Source organism: Brachycentrus maculatus, unplaced genomic scaffold (genome assembly GCF_059751285.1).
Source record: "Brachycentrus maculatus isolate JH-2025_06_01 unplaced genomic scaffold, ASM5975128v1 h1tg001140l, whole genome shotgun sequence".
NCBI lineage: Eukaryota > Metazoa > Arthropoda > Insecta > Trichoptera > Brachycentridae > Brachycentrus > Brachycentrus maculatus.
The window spans coordinates 1409-20908 of record NW_028281836.1 but is presented as its reverse complement, the minus strand read 5'-3'; the positions used below and the strand labels follow the sequence as shown (position 1 = coordinate 20908).

Here is a 19500-nt window from a genome sequence, read left to right as displayed (position 1 = left end):
AATAAAATTGGAAAATAGAAAGCGTATTTATATTCATACAATTTTTGTATTCATATTTTCATATGCAGTATTTTATATTTTTATCAGGCCAGTTTGCCTAGGCAATTATTCACGTTGCAGTTTTCTGCATCTGCTCAGGATTTTTGACTGCCATTATTGCGCAAGTATTAATATTTGTATACACCTATCTGTCTATTCTATCTAAATTGCATGAGCGATGCGAGAAATTTCGGGCTAATGCCGAACTCTTTCATTTCAGTTTATAAAAATGTTTTATCTGCCATTAGTTTCATTGTTTTTCACAACTTTCTCTTTTCCTATTTCACTGTTTCATAGTTTGTTATATTTTTCAATATTCTACTCATATCATCTCATAAATTGAATATCTGACCTGAAAAGACATAGCAGAATGAAACATATTATAAACAATACAATTGCAATTCTTAATTATCGCACCAATCCCACTCAGATTGCCCCATAGTGCTTCATCATTATCTTTTCAGCTTAATTCTCACTATTCAGATATTTATCCCAAAGAAAGGTCTCTTTGATCTTGGGTCGCATATCCGGTTCCTGTATCAACTTCTTGAGGTACTCCAAAAGAATCAATAACTCCTTATCTTTGGCATAATGGTAGAATGGCAGGATGGGGATACCGAACTATGGCTGATTCATGAAGGAATATGCAGAGTTATCTACAATGGCTATATTCTAAGGGCTCCTATTCACAATCCTGAGATCTTTCGTGTAGAAACCATTGTCAAGGGTGCAGTGCTCGCGATATAGTCTATGAGCGAAATATTTCTTTTGTGGGTCGAGGAAGTCGAGCACAACATCAGCGTAAGAGGATGAACTTGCCGTAAAAATGATAATCTCCACCAATGTTGAGAGCTACTTTAGAAATTAGCTACAATGAGGACGGACACGAATTCCTGCAGGAATTATACCTCCTCCTTCAATCGGAAAATTGAGTTTTACTGTATAGTTCGTAGCGGTCTCGTCGCAGTGAATCAAACATTAATCCAAATCCAAGAAGATTGTTTTTTATTTCTTGCTGCCCTTCAGTAGTTTTATTTATTTATCAGGTGTCGATAATTTCATTTTCTTGCCGATTTTGATGGCTGTGATAATTTGTTGAAAGTGCTGCCTTGCTAAATTCATCAAATAGGTATTTTATTGCAGCTTAAAACTCCTGAATATTTTGCTCATGTAAAACTACTATGGCTCGCAGAGAGGCTTCTCCTTATTTTATTCAGGATTCTGAAGATTACGACGAATGTTCGGCAACTTCAAGAGATCCCGGCTGTGTGTGAGTTTCTTACTTGTATTTAATGAAGTCGAGTTTGTCTACTTTTGGGAGAAGTTGCCTAATTTCTACAGTGAAAACGAAGAGTTCGATTTAATCTTTTATGGCATGCTGCTTTTGGCTTGCAATTGACTCTTCATCCTTGTTGCCCCGATCTCAGAACTGAGTGAGGAACTCATATGCAAGTCGTAAAGTTTAGAGTTGTAAGCACGCTTGGGTTTTGGAGTTGTGGTATGCTATTTGCCCTTCGCAGTCTTAGAATAAATCATGTAATATATTTATTTACTCTTACAATACGATACAGTTCAATTCAATAAATTAATGCAGTTTTGAAACGCATATATGTGATCGAATATTCTGATTATTAAACACGAGCACAGCAAACAACACTCCCTCATTATCGAATGCAGAGAACTCTTTGATAATGTCTATATAGCAAACATTTAAATTTTTATAATGCGCATATAATAAATAGGTGCGAGTTCCAATTTAAAGAACATTACAACAAAATGGAACCCATTTTCATCATATAGCAATCATACTCGGTGTTTACACTCATTTTGCTGCCTATTGCGACAATCTACTGTGGCATTTTCTTGATGCTGAGCAATCACTACATCTTCAAGCCTAAAATCGAATCGTTTCTCTTTAAATCTTCAATCTCCTCCAATTTGATTCGGGAGGTCATTATCGACGTGCTCTCCAGTTTGTCGGTCATCACCTATGCAGCCAGTGCTTTTCTATTAACTGCCAATAATGATACTCCCCTGATTCTAATGGGATATAGCGATTTATCCTGGCTAATTGCTTGCTTGGCCATTGTGCTGTATTGGAGCGTGAAGTAGGAGGAGTACTCGGGGATAATGTTTGGTAAGAATGTGCTAATGTTACTACTGTGCTACATCAATATTATTTATCACTACTTCACGAGCACCAAGATAATCACGCTGCCTGCAATCTTCCTCGGGATTTACTTGCTGAACCTGCTCATGAACGCATATGAAACTAAGCTGAAAGCCTTTATTTCAGGGATGCTCAACCTATAAATCGAACCATAAATAAAGCTACCCCCGAAATGCACTACAAAAATGCCAACAATCGAGCATCTCGCAAATAATTACCCAGTCTCCGCCGAATAAATAACCAAGAAAACGATGACCTACATGGAGTACTACGATAAGTAGGGCCTAAATGAGAAGAACTACTCGAAAAAGAATAAGAAATTAGACACCAAGCTGCTGGTGAGGAGCAAGCTGCTCGAAATAGCCATGCACATCCATCTTTCGACGATGAAACTCGAAGACGACCAAGACACCATCGTGTAGAAATACTATAAGTACTTGAACGGCGCCGTACCTCCGCAGAATTCTCGGAAAAGGGGCGAATTTGGCTCTAAATCCAGATGCGAAACTGTGCATGATAACTCGTACTACAATAGCAAGAATAAAAATGGAGCAATGGTCAAGAGGAGCGAGTTCGTGGAAGGCAAGGACAGCGAAGATAATGCAAATATGTTGTAGGCGCCAAGAAACGATCTAGCATAATTGCCATAAGAGCAATAATGCTGCATATTCTTAATCTTTCCGATCCGACTCTTCGAATCTTCGTGGATAATTTCAAACATATTTAGCTTGTTCATAAATCTGGGCTTTGGCTTTCTGTTGAATTACTCGGCCAATATAATGAACACTGTCCAATTTCTATCCTACTTAGCATTTATCTATGCAATTCTGCTATTGCCATTTATTCCCAGAATCAGTGCAGTCGAGTATTTTAACACCATGGCCTTGTCCTCAATATGGAAGTATGGGGTGATAGGAACAATGCATGCAATCGCTATAATGATAAACAACGAAAATGGAGATAACATAACATTCAACATGGGATACTCGCCTATGACGCAGTATGAGTACATCATCAACATACTGGCTGTTTTAATTGGGCTGGTGATTGCGGTAGGGAAGAAGGGCTCGTATAAGGCATTGGCTGTATTCACAATTTTATTGTTTGGCATCAATATGGGTTTGGAGTACCTGAAGGTGCGGCCATTATGAGTGATGCGTTTATACTGTACTATTTTCAATGTAATTTATCTGCGATGCATTAATTGAAGAGATAATTGCAATTGATGATTATATTCTGATTGATGAAGATATACGAGTTATAAGCATCTATCTTTACGATCGATTAATGCAATAATAATAATGAAATAATAATAAAATAATTAATAATATATACATATATACATATATATATATATTTATATAATTATATCATAATCGATTCTAATTAATGTGATAATGTAATAATTAATGTGATAATGCAATAATGTGATAATGCAATAATGTGATAATGTGATGAATATCATGATATAATTTGCATATATAATCAGACTTGATCTCAGTGGCCTGTAGTAAGATGTTCGGACTTCTACAGCCTCAATGAGATAATTCTGCATGTATTGCTGATGATGAGCAGTCGATGCTGGGAACCCTGCATATGGTAATTGCAGCCTCATACGCACTTCGGTAACACAACTAATCAATAGTATGACTTGTAGATGAGAGAGCAAGCTCCTGAATAAGCATACCAGGCACTGGAGGGAAGATTACGGAGGGCTGTCGATGGCTGACAGCCAATATATATCTTCCAGATTAATATCAACATTAATTAGCATCAATAACAACATCAATGATTATCTGTATTATAAACTCATTATTATATCATCATATCACACTATCACACTATCATACTAATATTATATTATCATATTATTCTATGATCCTCCCATTTAATTAAATCCATTACAATTACCATGACTTATGCCATTTATATATTATAAATAGGCAGACACTCTGATAATATAGAGTGCACACAGTTTTAAAGAGTATCATATCAGATGCCATCAAATCCCCATATTCTTATTCTTCCTGGAAATGCAGCTGATATCCGACAGCATGGACAGTTCCGAGCTGCCCATGTCCAGTTGCTGTTTCGACTTGATGAGTGACTTCATCATGATCTTCATCTACTACTTGCTCATCTTCACGATTTACTTGTTATAGGAGTTTTAGGCATTTTCTGCTGTGCCTCTACTGCTCTGTCTGTTTCTCTTTGATTTGGCCATATTGGACACAGTTGATAGATGAGACACATGAGATACATTCGAGATGCGCATATTGTTCTCATTGTTGGCGTCGGGATGGGTGTCAGCGTGGGTGTCAAAAGAGGAGTGATTGGCATCAAGGGGGACAGCATATGATGTCCTGATTGTGGAGTTGTTAATTTCGTTGCTGCCCATGCTACTCATTCTGGATGTCTTTTGACATTTATCGTTGTTGGCATAGTTGGCAAACTTAGCATCAGTGATCGCCTTGAGCCCTTGCCAGTTGTCACTGGTCTCCGAAAGGGAGTCAATAGCCTTGAAATTGCGTCGATACCCATTGATTTCAAGCTAATGCATTTTCTTTTCGAGTTCCGCATACTTCTTGCACTGCTTCTCAATAACTTTCTCCAGCATCGTATTCTTCTCTTCCATGGTCAACATATTCTTGTCGTGCTCAATCCTATTCTTTTAACCCTCAACAATCTTATCATTGAGTTCAGCCTTGAGCCGATTAATTTCCTAATCATAGTACATATTCGATTTCTCAGACTGATTGCGCAGCTCTTCGATGTTATTCATCAGAATCTAATGGTTCTCTAGCAGTTGGTTACGTTCCTCGATAAGCAAAGAGTAAGAGGTAAGTTATTGTGTGAGTGCATCATTGATAGATTTCAGTTTTTACTAGCGGTTTCTTTGGGATTGGATTTGCTCATGAAGGAGTGAGATTTATATTTGTAGAAATTAGCATTAGGCAATTGATGGGCTATTTGTATTCGGATGGTTGTTGTTTGGGTTGTTTGGGAGGGACATTATTTGTTCTATTGTGAAATGAGATGTTCGAGTAATGCTCGATATTTGAATGATGTTCGTTATTATTAAATATATCAGGATGTTATTTGATATAAGGATGATTATATTGGTAATGTTATGAATGAGGATGCATGATGTATCTGCTATAGATGACACATGATGGATGATGCTGTATCATGCTATCATCCCGCCCTAAAATTTTAGCCCTCGAGCCCTATCCCAATCAATGGCCAATTTGTTGGCTGTTTGTCCTGCCTTGCAGTATTTGAGTATAATCATCGCATTGCTCCTCTTTGTATACTTATCCATAAACTAACTATCTTCCCTCAAAGTGTTCATTTTGATGCCATCTCCCCACTTCCACTTCCTCTTCTCTTTATTATTTTGTATTATCTGATACTATTGGAGTGTCATTGTCTTTAGTGTATTTCTCTTTGTATTTCTATTTAACTGCATGAGTTGTGTTGATTTGATAAACTTGTCGTGTTCTAATGCCTCATACAATTTACAATTAATTATATGTGGGACTCTATTTTGCATTATGGTAGTTATTTCTGTGCTGTTGAGATGGGAGGATTGACTAATGATATATTGGATCAATTATTATGGGACTTATGAGTGTTTCCTGTTCATATTCTTGCTCATATTCATATTCATACTCATATTAGCACTCATACTCATATTCATACCAATACTGCGCAGACTCTTATTATGACTACTCGTGCTGTTCATACTGGCCAGATAGTTTTTGAGCTTAATGCCGAGATCTTAGATGTTCAACTGCTTACACATCTTAATTAAACACTCGAGAATAGTGTGCGTGCTGGAGCTGATAGCAGCAAGTGAGGATTTGTTTTATGTTTAAGATCGTAAGTATATGGTTGCATAATGCAGCAGAAGCAGGGTTTTGTGGATTGTCAGCTCTATTAATAATAGGCTGTATTTCATGTGGAAGGGATCAGGCAGTCGACCAACTATGCACAATTATTCCGAGAGGCATTGTCTCCTATTAAATGAAGAGATGACTTTAGTTGGAGCCTGGTTATCACCATTATTGGCTGTGAGTTCCTATTGTGACTTTTCAGACAACTATGATTCTTAGAATGAGCTGAGACAGATAATGTTTGATTACTCAGCAGTCTATTCAAATTAGTCATACAGGAACACTGAATCACCATTGATGATATTTATCAATAATTTGGGCAATCGCAATTTTGAGTTGATTGTAGGATGCGCCGGTTGCCTCTGTATAGCTGTTTGTATGTTCTCTAGTGCTTTTGATATTAATATTTTATGTTTGCGGAGCTTTATGTTTATTTTAAGGGCATTCTGTTCGCTAATCTATGCTATTTTGTATTGTGAGCAAGGCAACAAGCTTAATGATGGGAATTATTATTATGGCTATTATGCCGACTGTTAGGATTATTGTGAGGATTATTGTGAGGATTATTGTGAGGATTATTGTGAGGATTATTGTGAGGATTATTGTGAGGATTATTGTGAGGATTACTGTTAGGATTACTGTTAGGATTATTGTGAAGATTACTGATCTGATGATTGTTCTTCCTGATTGATCTCCTATTTGATAACTAGCCTGCCATTCTAATTGATATCATCCGCAGCCCGAATGAACATTTCATTATGAGCCAGCTTATCATTAACTACAGACAGATTCCTCTATCTTTTCGGCTCATTAAACACCTCTATCTTAATAATTGATTGCCTGAATTAAACTTTCGCATTATTATTATGAATTCGTAAATTCTTATTATTAGTGTGGCTTATGCTTTGCTCTGATTGTTGTGAGAAATATGTGGTATTCGGCATTGATAGTAGAGGATTAGATTTGTGGCGCTTGCTCCTTAATGATCTTCTGCTTTCTTCTTCACTTGATCCGATACTCAAGATCTCATCATTATTAGTATGAGTTTTGTTCATGTTATTGTTCTGAGTCTGAGTCTTGCTATTGTTCTGAGTGTGATTCTGATTAATACTATCGTTATTGCGGCTCCCATGATCCCCATAGTCCACATCGATGACCTCCTTATCGATAATAATAGGCATAATCTTCTTGAGTTGCCTGGCTATTTGATTCCTCCTTCGATCCTCTATCAAATCGAGCCTGTCTCGAATAAGCTAACTCACCTCAAGACCATAACAAGCCATAAACCGAATATCCTCCTCACCCTGATAGCTTTACAATGAACCAATCTCCATCACTGACTGACTCCCAACATTAATATTGTTAATGCGAGCAATTTTGCATGTGCGCAGCTACCTCATAAATGCAGCCCATACAGTGTCCATAGATTTACGGAATCTGCTCACAATATCACAAATGTTGATATAATGCTTCTTATTGTATTTACCATGATACTGCAAACAGTTCTTACATATGAGCAATAAATCTAAATATACTTCGTTGGTTGTGCGATATCCGTTTGTTTTGAGTTTTGTTGTGATTTCGGATAGGCTTATTGGTTGTTTGATTTATTAAGTGTAGTGTGGGAGTTAGGCTGTATTGATTGGGTCTCGGAAGATAAGTGAGCATTTACGTTCGTGTAGACTGTGCAGAGTGAGGAATAGTTTCTATTAGATGCTCATCAAAGGATATTTGACAGAGAAATATAATGGTCGTTGTTGAATGCAGATTTGCGTTTTTATTTGAGGGCATCCCCCAATATATAGGATCTAATATATGGTATGTTTTATAATGAGTATACTGTGTTATACGTAGACCTATTATATAATTATTAATTGAAAAGGAAATAGAGAAGATCTACATAAGTTAAGTTGCAGTGAGAGATTGATAAATGTGAATAACCCTCTGAGAGTGCATTGTGAACAATATTTTCTCAATAACAAATAATACACATAAAGCCTATGCAATATAAAACGCTTGTCAGAATTAATAATTTAGGTGATTCATATATATTTTTATTGCTTTGGAATACCTCAAAGACACATGCAAACTGTGAAGGAGTTGCGCAACAAATCAAACAAATCGAGGAAAACCAAATCCGCAATCGAAACAATTGCCATGCACAATGGAGACAAAGTTATACCATAACCCATTCAACGAAAAACAAAACAATCTCCCACAAATGCAAGCCTGACAGTCTAAGTCCAACCCACAGCAGTTATGTTATCCCAATAAATATCCAGAATCGAGAGACAACTCTCCCTGTAAAAATAAATAAAAAAAAACCAGAAAATGTTTCAGTAACTTGAAATAGAACTAATCGAGCAATAAAATTTAATCAAGGCGAAGAAAAGGGAAAAGATATTGACCAGACTAATGCAGCTCCAAGAAAACAAGCGGAAGAGATAAAAAATCGCAAAGCTGACTAACCAGTCGATCTTGCAGATACAATTGAAGGAAGAGGAAAAGAAGAAGATAATGGAGAAGATCTTGCAAGACCAGGAGAAGTAGTATCAGGAATGCTATCAGAAGGCTTTGAGAGAAAAGAAGTAATTGCTGAAGCCCATAGACTTCGATAACCTGAAAAAGCACCAACAAAGATATTCGAAGAATAAGTACAGATATCAGACTGAGAGAGATCTTACAGAGAGAGATCTCATTGAAAGAGATCTTACAGAAAGAGATCTTACAGAGAGAGATCTGGCTGAAAGCAGGCAGGAGATCAGATAAGAAGAAGGTGAAGAGGAAGATGAATAGAAAGAGAGAGAGGAAAAGGTAGATAAATAATCTCGCCGATATAAAAAAATGTATGCTTCAAGGATATAAAAAAATGCAGCCATAGTAAAAAATAAACAAAACAAACAATACGACGAAACCTCATAAAAATCCCTGTAACATGAATAAGGAAATTCTGCCGAAGTGTCTGCACTTTATCATCATAAAATTGGTTCCAAATCCTACGCCAATCATGAAAAACTGCTCATAAATCAACAAAACAAAAAGTCAAATCGATACGCTTATCCCAAAACAAACGATTCTTCATAAAAGCACTGCATAAGTGAACAGTCTGAACCAAATCGCAAATATCCTTAGCTATTAGCTTATCAGAAGGATTCTCAAGATTTAAAGCGAAAGATTAATAAACTGCCTAGCTTAAACTAATCAAAAAAATACTCATCAATAACTTAGAAATAGCCACTTATTTATAACAACATTCTCAGATGCAATCTCGAAAGAAGATTGCAGTATGGTAACCGTGTTGAAATATAATACCATAATATCTCACCCCTGAAAACAGAGGAGTCATAATGTTATAGCCGGAAACAGAAATAGCAAGAATAGAAGAAGAATAAATAAATACTTGAAAGACAAGCAATTATTAATAACCTAAAGAAACCAAAACTACCATTCGAGTTCAACTTAGAAAGAATAAGAAAATAAAAGATCGACAAAATAAGAACTGACAGTAAGCTGAGCAGTGAGTAGAAAATGGAAAAGCTAATCATTTTGGAAGAAATCTAAAAAGAAAAGTTAAAGTATAAGAGGAATTGTATCCACAATCCCAATGGCTTAGGGCAGGCCATCAATCCTGAATAAGAGTATACTGATCGATTAACTCAAATCAATCTTGCCAAGGCTGAGATATTACTCGAAATCGCATGATTGTTTGCATTATTGATATTGTCTATTGTCATCATATCATTGGTATTGAGTTAGAACCAATTCCTAACTATTTATTCGAATCATAAGCTTCGAATTATCTTCGATGCATAACTTTGTGAATTTCGATATTTGAAATTCACATTTATTATATTTAAGGAGCAATTGACTTCATGAAGGACTTCAGCTAATGATTCCGATGCAACTTATCAATTGATAAAATAAATAGTCGAAAAAGCCTCTAACTGTTTCTTAAATCGAAATGCACATAAGAGATCTCTCTCATTATTCCCAGCATTAGTCCTCATACTGAAAGCATGAACAAAAATAAAAATAAACGAAAATCATATAGAACACGTAAATATTTGAACTTCTCAACCAAATATAAAGCATGACATTTATATATTATAAATAGAACATTTTTAAATATTAATAACAAAAATAGCTGCGTTTCGCAATTCCATCTGAAGTTAGTTGCAACTCTTTATGATTCAATTTAGCAAATACAAAGCATGCTAATCGTGGCTTTTAATCAAGGAGACTTCACTGTTATTTGATTTCTATAAAACATATTAAACCTATTAAATTTGGAAATGCCTCAAAAACAAAGGACAGATAAATACGTTTAAAATAAAGATCAGTTATAATTGGGGTGCTGAGGATAATAGAGCTGGTAGACTTGTCCACTACCACAGGGATTCCAATTTGTGTAACTTTGATTGACGCTTAACATCGATGGATTTGAATTTAGTTGAGGCCAGTAATTTCCATTGGAAAAAGCGCTAAGGGCGTATCGATTTTGAGGGGGAACGTAATAATTGGGCTCAAACGGAACTCTCACAAAGGTTTTTATTGACTATTCTTCTTGTTTTGGGGCAATTTCTAAAGGGTTTTCCCGTTTCGTCTGTTTCCGAGACTCAACTAAAGCATCAGATTATTTCTTTGTTTGCGGATTTCTCCTTGAGCGAATTGTCAGAAGGCTGAGTTTAAATTCAATTTCTACCTTAGGCCTTTTTCTAAGTTTTCATGTTTATAGCAATGCATTGAGTTGCTATTTACTTTATAGAAGCCGTACCAGTTGAGCTGTCTGATGAAACTTTCGAACTTCGCATGGCGGAAATAGGTTCCGATGATCTTTTCCAGTTTCTTTTTGCTCGGAATTTCGAGTTGCCTTTCAGCTTGATTTAGCCGAATAACTTCAAAATTGTTTGAATTCTGAATGGATGAATATAGAGTTACCTGAAGAATTTAGTATAGCTTTTAGATGAATGGGCTTGGGTTACTCATATCTTGCAAATTTAAGATGGAGATGGATATTTAAATTATAGAACATGGTAAACTCATAATCGATTAATTTCTAATTTGAAAATCTTTCTGATCGTAATCGAAATATCTTATATATGCAGCAATTAACTGTAGGATAAAGTTTATCTATTATTGTCTAAATTTTGTATGGAAGAGGTATGCTCCCATGAAATTTTCATATGGAATTCGGCTTCTTTTAGCGGTATGAGATCCTTTTGGATGAATCAATTATCAACGAGGAGTATGGCTTCAGTTTGGAACAAAGAATTAGGCTTATTTCATATATTATTTGGGAATAAATAATAAGATCTTCAAGGTTGTCAAGGCTTCAGGATTGTAAGTCAGGCTCATAAGAATTGCTTACGAGAAGATGCTATGAGCCATTAACTTGTTCCACAAGGCTATAAAATTGATATAAATTCTCCAAGATACTGAAATGCAATGCGATGTGAAGACATAGCAATTGGAACTATACTGAATATCGATAATATTTGTTTATGCGGCTTATGCTTTTGTCTAATGACAGCTAATTGAGTATTAACATATCGATCATATAATGTTTGAGAATGAGTCAACCAATCAAAATGAAAAATATTGGCTATTTTTAATCAAGATTGTTAAAAGCCGATTTATCTCCCTTCAATTTACTCGGAAATAAACCATCAAACTAGCTATCAAATAAACTATCAAATACGCAATCAAACTAACATCAAATAGCCCTAACTATATTAATGAGGAATTAATGCATTAAATCACATATATATATATTGTGAGATGTAATTGCAGGGCCTCAATTTGCCAATTCTTCGCCTTATCAGTTTCTTCTTCTTCATAAGCATCGCAGCCACCTCATAAAATTATACTAGCATTCGTAGACAGACCATATATGAACATAAAAGCCATTAAACTAACAAATAATCCTACGCAACAGTATATCGAATCATCAACAAATTGTAATCTATTGATCTATGCTATCGAGTGGAAGATAAGGCAGCACATTAAACAATATTGGAGTCGAATGATACAATATATTCATTGGTGAGAACTGCAAAGGGATATTCGAATAGCTATTAGGATTATGGGAAGGATAGTTATGCGCAATGGAATTGTTATCGGTACTTTGAGAAAACTTAGCTACTCAGGACTTAGCAATAATTACATAATATTGATAATGAGACGAGCAACGGGAGAACTGTCATAGCAAATGTGAAGGAACTTATCGAAAAGCAGGCTTCGTAAATGAATGTCAAGGTTACTTTTTAATCCTCTGCTAAACTAAGCTAACTGCAGTGGAACTCAATGCAGGAATTCACCATAAGTTTCGCATTTCTTCCAGGCAGCGCCTCATACCAACTCATCCGCATTTAAATTACAAACTTCAACGATATCAACCCTATTGCCACAATATCAAAATCCCTTCATGGCAAAGGATTCCACCAATAAACCAAATACACTTTAGTTTTCCTATAAAATTCACACAAACTCGACATAAACAATGAGCAATGTTCAATCATCATCGATGATATTCTGCCTTCCTCCACATATATCGACGTCCATGAGAGACATAGCATGCATCCATCGATGAAGATATCAACAAATTAGGTGATATCTGTGGAGTTACCGTAATACCTATCAAAGCAGCATTGGTACCAATAAGAAATACCCTTGTCCGCATTCTAGCAGTTTGCTGCCAATTCTTATGCATTCACACAGAGGATACATTTTCGATACCCAACTCCCAGGAATCTGGCGAATAAGAAAATAGAGGAACAGTATGAATATGTGAAATTGCATCCATTTTCACGGGCTGTAGTGAGATGCATTACTGATGGATAATCAAAGACCGTAAAGGAGTACATCATCAATGAGGATTATTTAGCTGTGAGGGGTACGGCGAGGATTCCGGTGGGTGACCTAAATGATCGGCAGATTGTCACAACTGTCACTTTGGTGGCTGAAGTAATGTGCGCTTTGTTACTTTTAAAGGCAATCAAAAAGTGATATATCAGACAAATAGATTTATTGTATATTTGCAGATTGATAGTTTGTTTATTATTGTATGGAGAATTATTTAGATTGGCAGCAAACTAAGCTCTATGAAAACCATCTGTCTCGACTTCGAGGAATGAGCTCTCATAAATTGGCAAGTCCTAAAAGCAAACAGCCCCTCAACACTTCATAAATATCAAAAAAACTCACCCATCTAGTGCATTTTAATGAACGCAGCAGAACAGAGCCGACCAAATAGCCTTCAATAAGAATAAAAGTTCAAACAAAAAGCAGCGATATGAGAAAAATTAAAATTCCGGTTCCTTTGGTATCGACCTTGGAAGGTAAAGAAATAAAAAGGATAGTCAGAGTCAATGCGAAATCTATGTCTCTGAAGGAGAAGGAAAGATTGTTCGATAACTATTTGCTCTATCGGAGAATTTTAGGGACCAAATCTGCATTAGGTCTACCAAATAAGCATACCAATTGTAGCGAACTTAATAAAACTTGCACAATCAAGAAGCCATCAGACTCAACAAAAAGCGTAATCTGCCAGAGCCGATAATAAAGTAAACTATATACTTTACATAGAATTTAAATTATTTTCAAAGGAGAAAAGACACTATCAAAATATCTAAGAAATCAATGAAGGCAACAGTTATCTATAATTTCAAATCAAACATGTAATGCTCATTAAGGGAGTGTTCGGTAAAGATAGAGATGCTGCATATAATCTTGAATTTAAAATAGGGAGAAATGAGAGATAAGTGAAGGCTTTGGGATATGGTGAATTATTTCATAAAATATTTAGGGTAAGATGGCGAAGAGGAGGATATAATCGCAGGCCTGAAATTGTGATACTATTGAAAGTTCTAAGGAAAAATTTTGCGCAAGAAATCGGATACTTTAGTATATCACTGGCCGAATTTGAGCATTAAACAAATCAATTAAAACTCAAGAAGGTGCTTAGAATAATGAAAGGCAAATTTGCAGTTGGAACAATAGAAATATAATTTAAATTAAATATAAAGAGAATGAAGCAAAAGAGAGTCCTTGGCTTAATTAGCCATGGAAAGAGCTAATTATAATCATAAGAGCCATCGTACCACTTGAAATCATCAAAATCATTAATATCATAGAAATAATGTGAGCAAAAGAATTAATAACTCCCAAAAAATAAAATCAAAGGGCCATAAATAAATATAATCGCAGAAAGTTCTCCGAAATTAGAGTAATAAACCAAAACGTGAAATCTAAATTCGTCCTTCAAGCCTAAATAAATAAATGATATTATTAAGCAATTGATCGATCATTATTCTCCTGCAAATTTAAAATCATTAAGGGCCGACCCCAATACTCTTCAAAATTAATTTTATTTGCTTCTTGTCCTTATCTTTATTATTGGCATTCATGGAATTGATATTGTTATTGTTTGGATCAGCATTTGAGTTTTGGTCGGTTTTTTTATTTAGGGATTTCACATTCTGTTTAGAGTCGTTATCGGGCTGTTTAATGGTTGGCTACTTGCTTTAGGCTTTTATTGTTGTTTTTGCTGGTGATTTTGTTTATTTTTGGGGTGATTGTAGCACATCTTTCAACTGCGGTTGAGATATTTTATTACTCTTATCCTTATTATTATCCTTATTTTTATTCTCTTGTTTTTCATTCTTAATGTCTTTATTGTTATTTATGGCCTTCTTATCTTTATTGCCTTACACCGCTTTTTATTGGCTGGCCCTCTCAACATTTTTGTCAGATTGCTGTTTCTTCAATGATTACTTATTACTCACAGGATTGCTGTTGCTATTATTATTTCCCCTTTCGGATTTGACTTATTTTCGATTGGGAGTTTCTTTATTTGAAATTTATTTGATTTTTTTATTGGACAACTAATCTTTGATCTGAGCCTCTGAGCCTACCTTCTGCGGGCTTTTGCTGATTTCTAATCTCACATCTTTATCTCCTTTATTTTTAGTTTTGGGGCTGAGTTATTTTGCGAGTGAATCAATATTTTGGTTAGTTTTTGATTTGGAAACTGGCAATTCTCCTTTATTTTTTTACTTTTACTTTTACTTTTACTTTTATTTAATTTATTTTGTCATTTACTTCCCTTTTTATTTTATTGTTTATTTTTATTTATTCGGTGTGCCTTATTGTGCTTTCCCAACTTTTTTATTTTTATCTTTCTTATTATTTTGGTCATTGCTAAATGGAAGATCCGCTTGAATAAACTTATTTACATCTGATTCTTCATCTTTCAACTCGTCTGACTTTAACTCAGAAGGTTATAACTCAGACTGATTCTTTCTCTTTCTGACTGCTTTATCCAAGAGTTGCGAGTATTCTTTGTTTTTGCGAATCAATGTTGTCGATTGAGGCTGCTTCCACTCTGTTGTGCTAATTTTTGAAAGTCTATCACGAAACTAAATAACTTCGTCCTCTTCTCTCAATCCATTTTTCCGAGTTTCCCATGCGCGATGCTCCTTTTAGGTTTATGCATGCCTTTCAACACACTTGGTGAATTTATTCTTGAGCTAAAAGTACATGGTATCGAGTGTATCAATATGAGGCTTCCACTTATCTTCGATTTCTTTGGTTTTCTTTCTGATTTATATAGCTTCATGTTTGGATTTGGTGAGCTCGTACTCAGGATCCTAAATTTTTTCGCCATTCTTCTCTCGAGCCACAATTTTGTTCATCGTGATTATGTTATGGTATTTACGTATTTACCTTTCCAGCTCGGTAATATCAGCCTGCATTTTCCGGTTTTTACTCTTTATGTCCGCTAAAGTGCCTTACGTTTTATTTTTATATTATTCGAATGGTTCGTTTCTCTCAAGCTCCTTCAGTTTGTCTTGCTTGAATCTTATTACCGTCTCTTTCTATTCGACGAGAATCTGATAATTTTTCCTGATGATTTTGAGATCGTCCTCTTCCTTCACAATGTATTGAGCATTTGCTTTAACATTTGATGCCTTGTAAAAATCGATCTTTGCCTTGAGCTTCTTGATATAGTTTTATTGCACACTTATTTATTCTCTGAGCTTTCTGAGATCATCGTTGCCTTCGTTTGCGATTATGCTCGTGTTCTGTTATATTTGATCAGTTGGAGTATCTGCCCCGATTATCGAGTTCATCTCTTGTTACAACTTATGAAGTTCGATATTGAGCTTTTTGTTTTGATTGATAAGTCGCTTTTTGTTTCGAATTCGTTGCTTTTCTTATGAGTCCTACATTATTGGTGTTTATATATATTAATGTTATTGTGCTATTACGATATTATCTGAGAAATGAAAGTTTCATTATTAGCTGTGCAGCCTATTGCACACATGTTCTAACATGTAATTATTAAATTGAGTAAGGATTTAGCTAAAGTAAAAAGTCTTATATTTGCGCAATATTGGTATAGCTGTCACTCATACTGCAGGAAGAATATATATCTCTATATATGCATGCATAGCTTCAGGGTTATGTGATCATTCACGTTTTTTTGTGTTAAATTATTGGCTCGTGTTGAATTTTATTTTAGCTTTGGTTCCCTCGCTCATTTTTATGAATCCAAAGACGTTTGGGGTTTTGTTTTATTTTGAGGGGCCTGACAATTCAGAAATCAGCTCAAATATTCTTGACTACTTCATGTTGGGCCTCGATTGTTTGTTTGATGGTTTGGAGGTGCTGCTAGTCATCGAGCAGTTGGAAGATTTTAACCCTTGGCTTCCTCGTATTTTGCATTGAGAATATCTACAATCTAAAAGCCTCACCACGATCTGATTTTCCTAGGCTCTACCATTTTTAATTTACTTGTCGATGCCTTCGATTGCTTTGACCATCTTTTACTCATACATTTTTTATTATAAGAACTGCCCCCAAAGCTCTTTTCTTAACTCCTCCTGGCCCTTGATTTTATCTTAAATTTATTGCATTTCAGCTTCGAGCTCTTTCAGATGTTTCTACCGATTAAACATTTTCCTTTCCTGTTCTTCAAACTATTGCATTTACTTATTATATTTCTCCACAGTCGAATTATACTCGACAAGGAGCTTTTCTTCTTCTGAGCTCACAGTCTTGTTCTACGCTTTTAATGTGTTCAACTGCGTTTATTTCTTAATGAGCAGATTAAAGTTGGAACCATGCAATTAGAAGATCCTATCTTATTGCTTGGACAGTTCTTTGATTAGAAAATTCAAATGAGTGCATGTGCTACTGATATTATATAAAGTCTCATTATTATTCTCATAGGCTTTATAGAAGGTGTTCATGAGAGTGGCAAGAAATTCTCTAAACTCTGGCTTTAAAGTATTCAACACCATGATCGCAGGGTTGACTTGCAGTTTCGGTTTCATGATCGGTGGCGTATCTTTGAGTTACTAAGTAAGTGCACATATGTACAATAATCGAGCATTTGACTTGTTTGGAGTGTTTCTTTTCTTATTATTGGATTTTGACGTAGATTTAGAGAAGTTTGCGTAACTTGGTCCTTCGATCTCTCTATCTTTTAATCATTTGTTTGAGACATGCATCAGAGTATTGCCTCTCCTATTCTATCTTTAGTATTGATTTTTAGAAGAAGATGCTGCGACGTCTGTTTTTGCTTATTGAGTTGCGCGTTGAGTTGCGCTACATCGAAAATGTTTGGATGCTCATTTAGTTGTTTGTCGATATATTCTATTATTAGATCGTCGAAGATTATTGTTATACTATCTGGAATTTTATTCAAATTCTTCTTTTAGTTTCGATGGCGCATTCGAACAGCCATAAACAATTACGGTATAATACAGTTTGGTGCAGGACAATTTATGGTAGTAAAATGCAATACAGTATCGTATAGTATCTACGGTAAAATAAAATATAAGGAATAAATAACTGATCAACTCAAATCCAATTGGCCTGATAAGTTTCAGTGAAGTATTTTGCGAAATGCTTTTTGTTGCTTTTGCTGGGGGCTTTGACCTTGCTCTCGATAGAGGGGCTGAAGACTTATTTCATGTGGTTGGAGTGATTTCTCATGCCGCTTGTGTTGCGCTTCGGTGACAATGACGTCTCTTTGCCTTGGAAAAAGTAAATATAGGGGTTAGATTGAGGGTTTTCGGTGTAAATGTTCTAGGGAGACTTCTATGGCTTTGAGACAATCTTCTTTCCCTGTTTGATCGATTAACTCGATAAACTGATCTGGTTTAAAATTGATTTCATCGCCTGCGAGCTACAGGTTTTCATTTGGTTTATTTTTTAGAAGCGGGGTGTATCTCGCTGTGGGTATCCGAAGAAGCTGTGTTCGTAGCGTTTTGCTGCAAAAGATATTTGAATTTCGTGGTTTGGCGATTCAGGCCTGTTGGGTGAAAAGGAGAGGTTTTATTATTTGGTGGCAGAATAGTATTGCTCGTCTGTACATTTCTGAATGTCTTTCAATTTAGGGGATAGCTCCCTGCAATCTCTGGCTTTTTGCTTGAAGATTTATTTGGTTTTAGGCTGATTCTCCTTGTTGGGCTTCGAATCTTGAAGCAGTGGGTTTTATCCCCAAAACGTTGGGTTTTTCCAGTTTTAATTATTGGAAGTATGACGGATGGGGGTCGAATTGTAGTCTGAAACTGCAAGTGGAGTATGCCTGGCTTATTTCTATGTATGAGCGAGTGGTTTCTTCTGGTCTGATAAATCATCGAGAACTCTTTGCATTTTGATGACCTTTGCCTTGAGGGCTTGAATAGTTTCAAGCTTCTTGCTCATCTATTTTAATAGTAAAATATAGATAAAATAACTCTTATTAAATCTTATCTTATATTCTCATATTAAATCATATTACTTCATTATTATATCATATTATTATCAGATGATCATGTAAAAATATTTCAAACCCCCAAACTATAAAATTAGCCTTAAAATGCAAACCAGCAATCTTCCTTATTTCCACGAACATAAGCATTTGTGTTAAATCTCATATATTTTGAATAAGCAGGTGCATTAATTTCTGAGTGAGCAGACAATTAATAAGTATCGCGATGAGATAAAATAAAATGTGATAATAATATTCTATTCTTTGTGGAAAATCTAAAGCCAAGATGATCAAGAAGCGAGCTGAATCTCGGAAAAAGAGAACTATTGACCAGACTCAAAATGATAAATCGAAACAAGTGCTTGAAATCGATCGGAATGATAAATGTCCAAAGAAACCCAGCAACTACTATAACTTCATGCCTTATAAGCTCAACTCATTTGTAGCCATTCGATCTGCTATTTCATCCCCCAACAATGCTAATACGATCAGCTCAAATCTAACTAAATCCACTAAGTCCTCGAATGCTACGCCCAAACCCAAAAGCAGAAAATCAAGTAAATAGAATGTGTATGCTTCATCCTTTGCGTTACACTCTTTTCAGGACTCCAAGAAGCATATGGAAAATATGTTTA

The 19500-nt window shown here is 35.4% G+C and overlaps 1 pseudogene; it reads right to left on the bottom strand.

Annotated features, from left to right (window-relative positions):
• Positions 1-568: 568 nt before the first annotated feature.
• On the bottom strand, positions 569-15857 carry LOC148299445 (uncharacterized; annotated as a pseudogene).
• Between the last annotated feature and the right edge of the window lie 3643 nt (positions 15858-19500).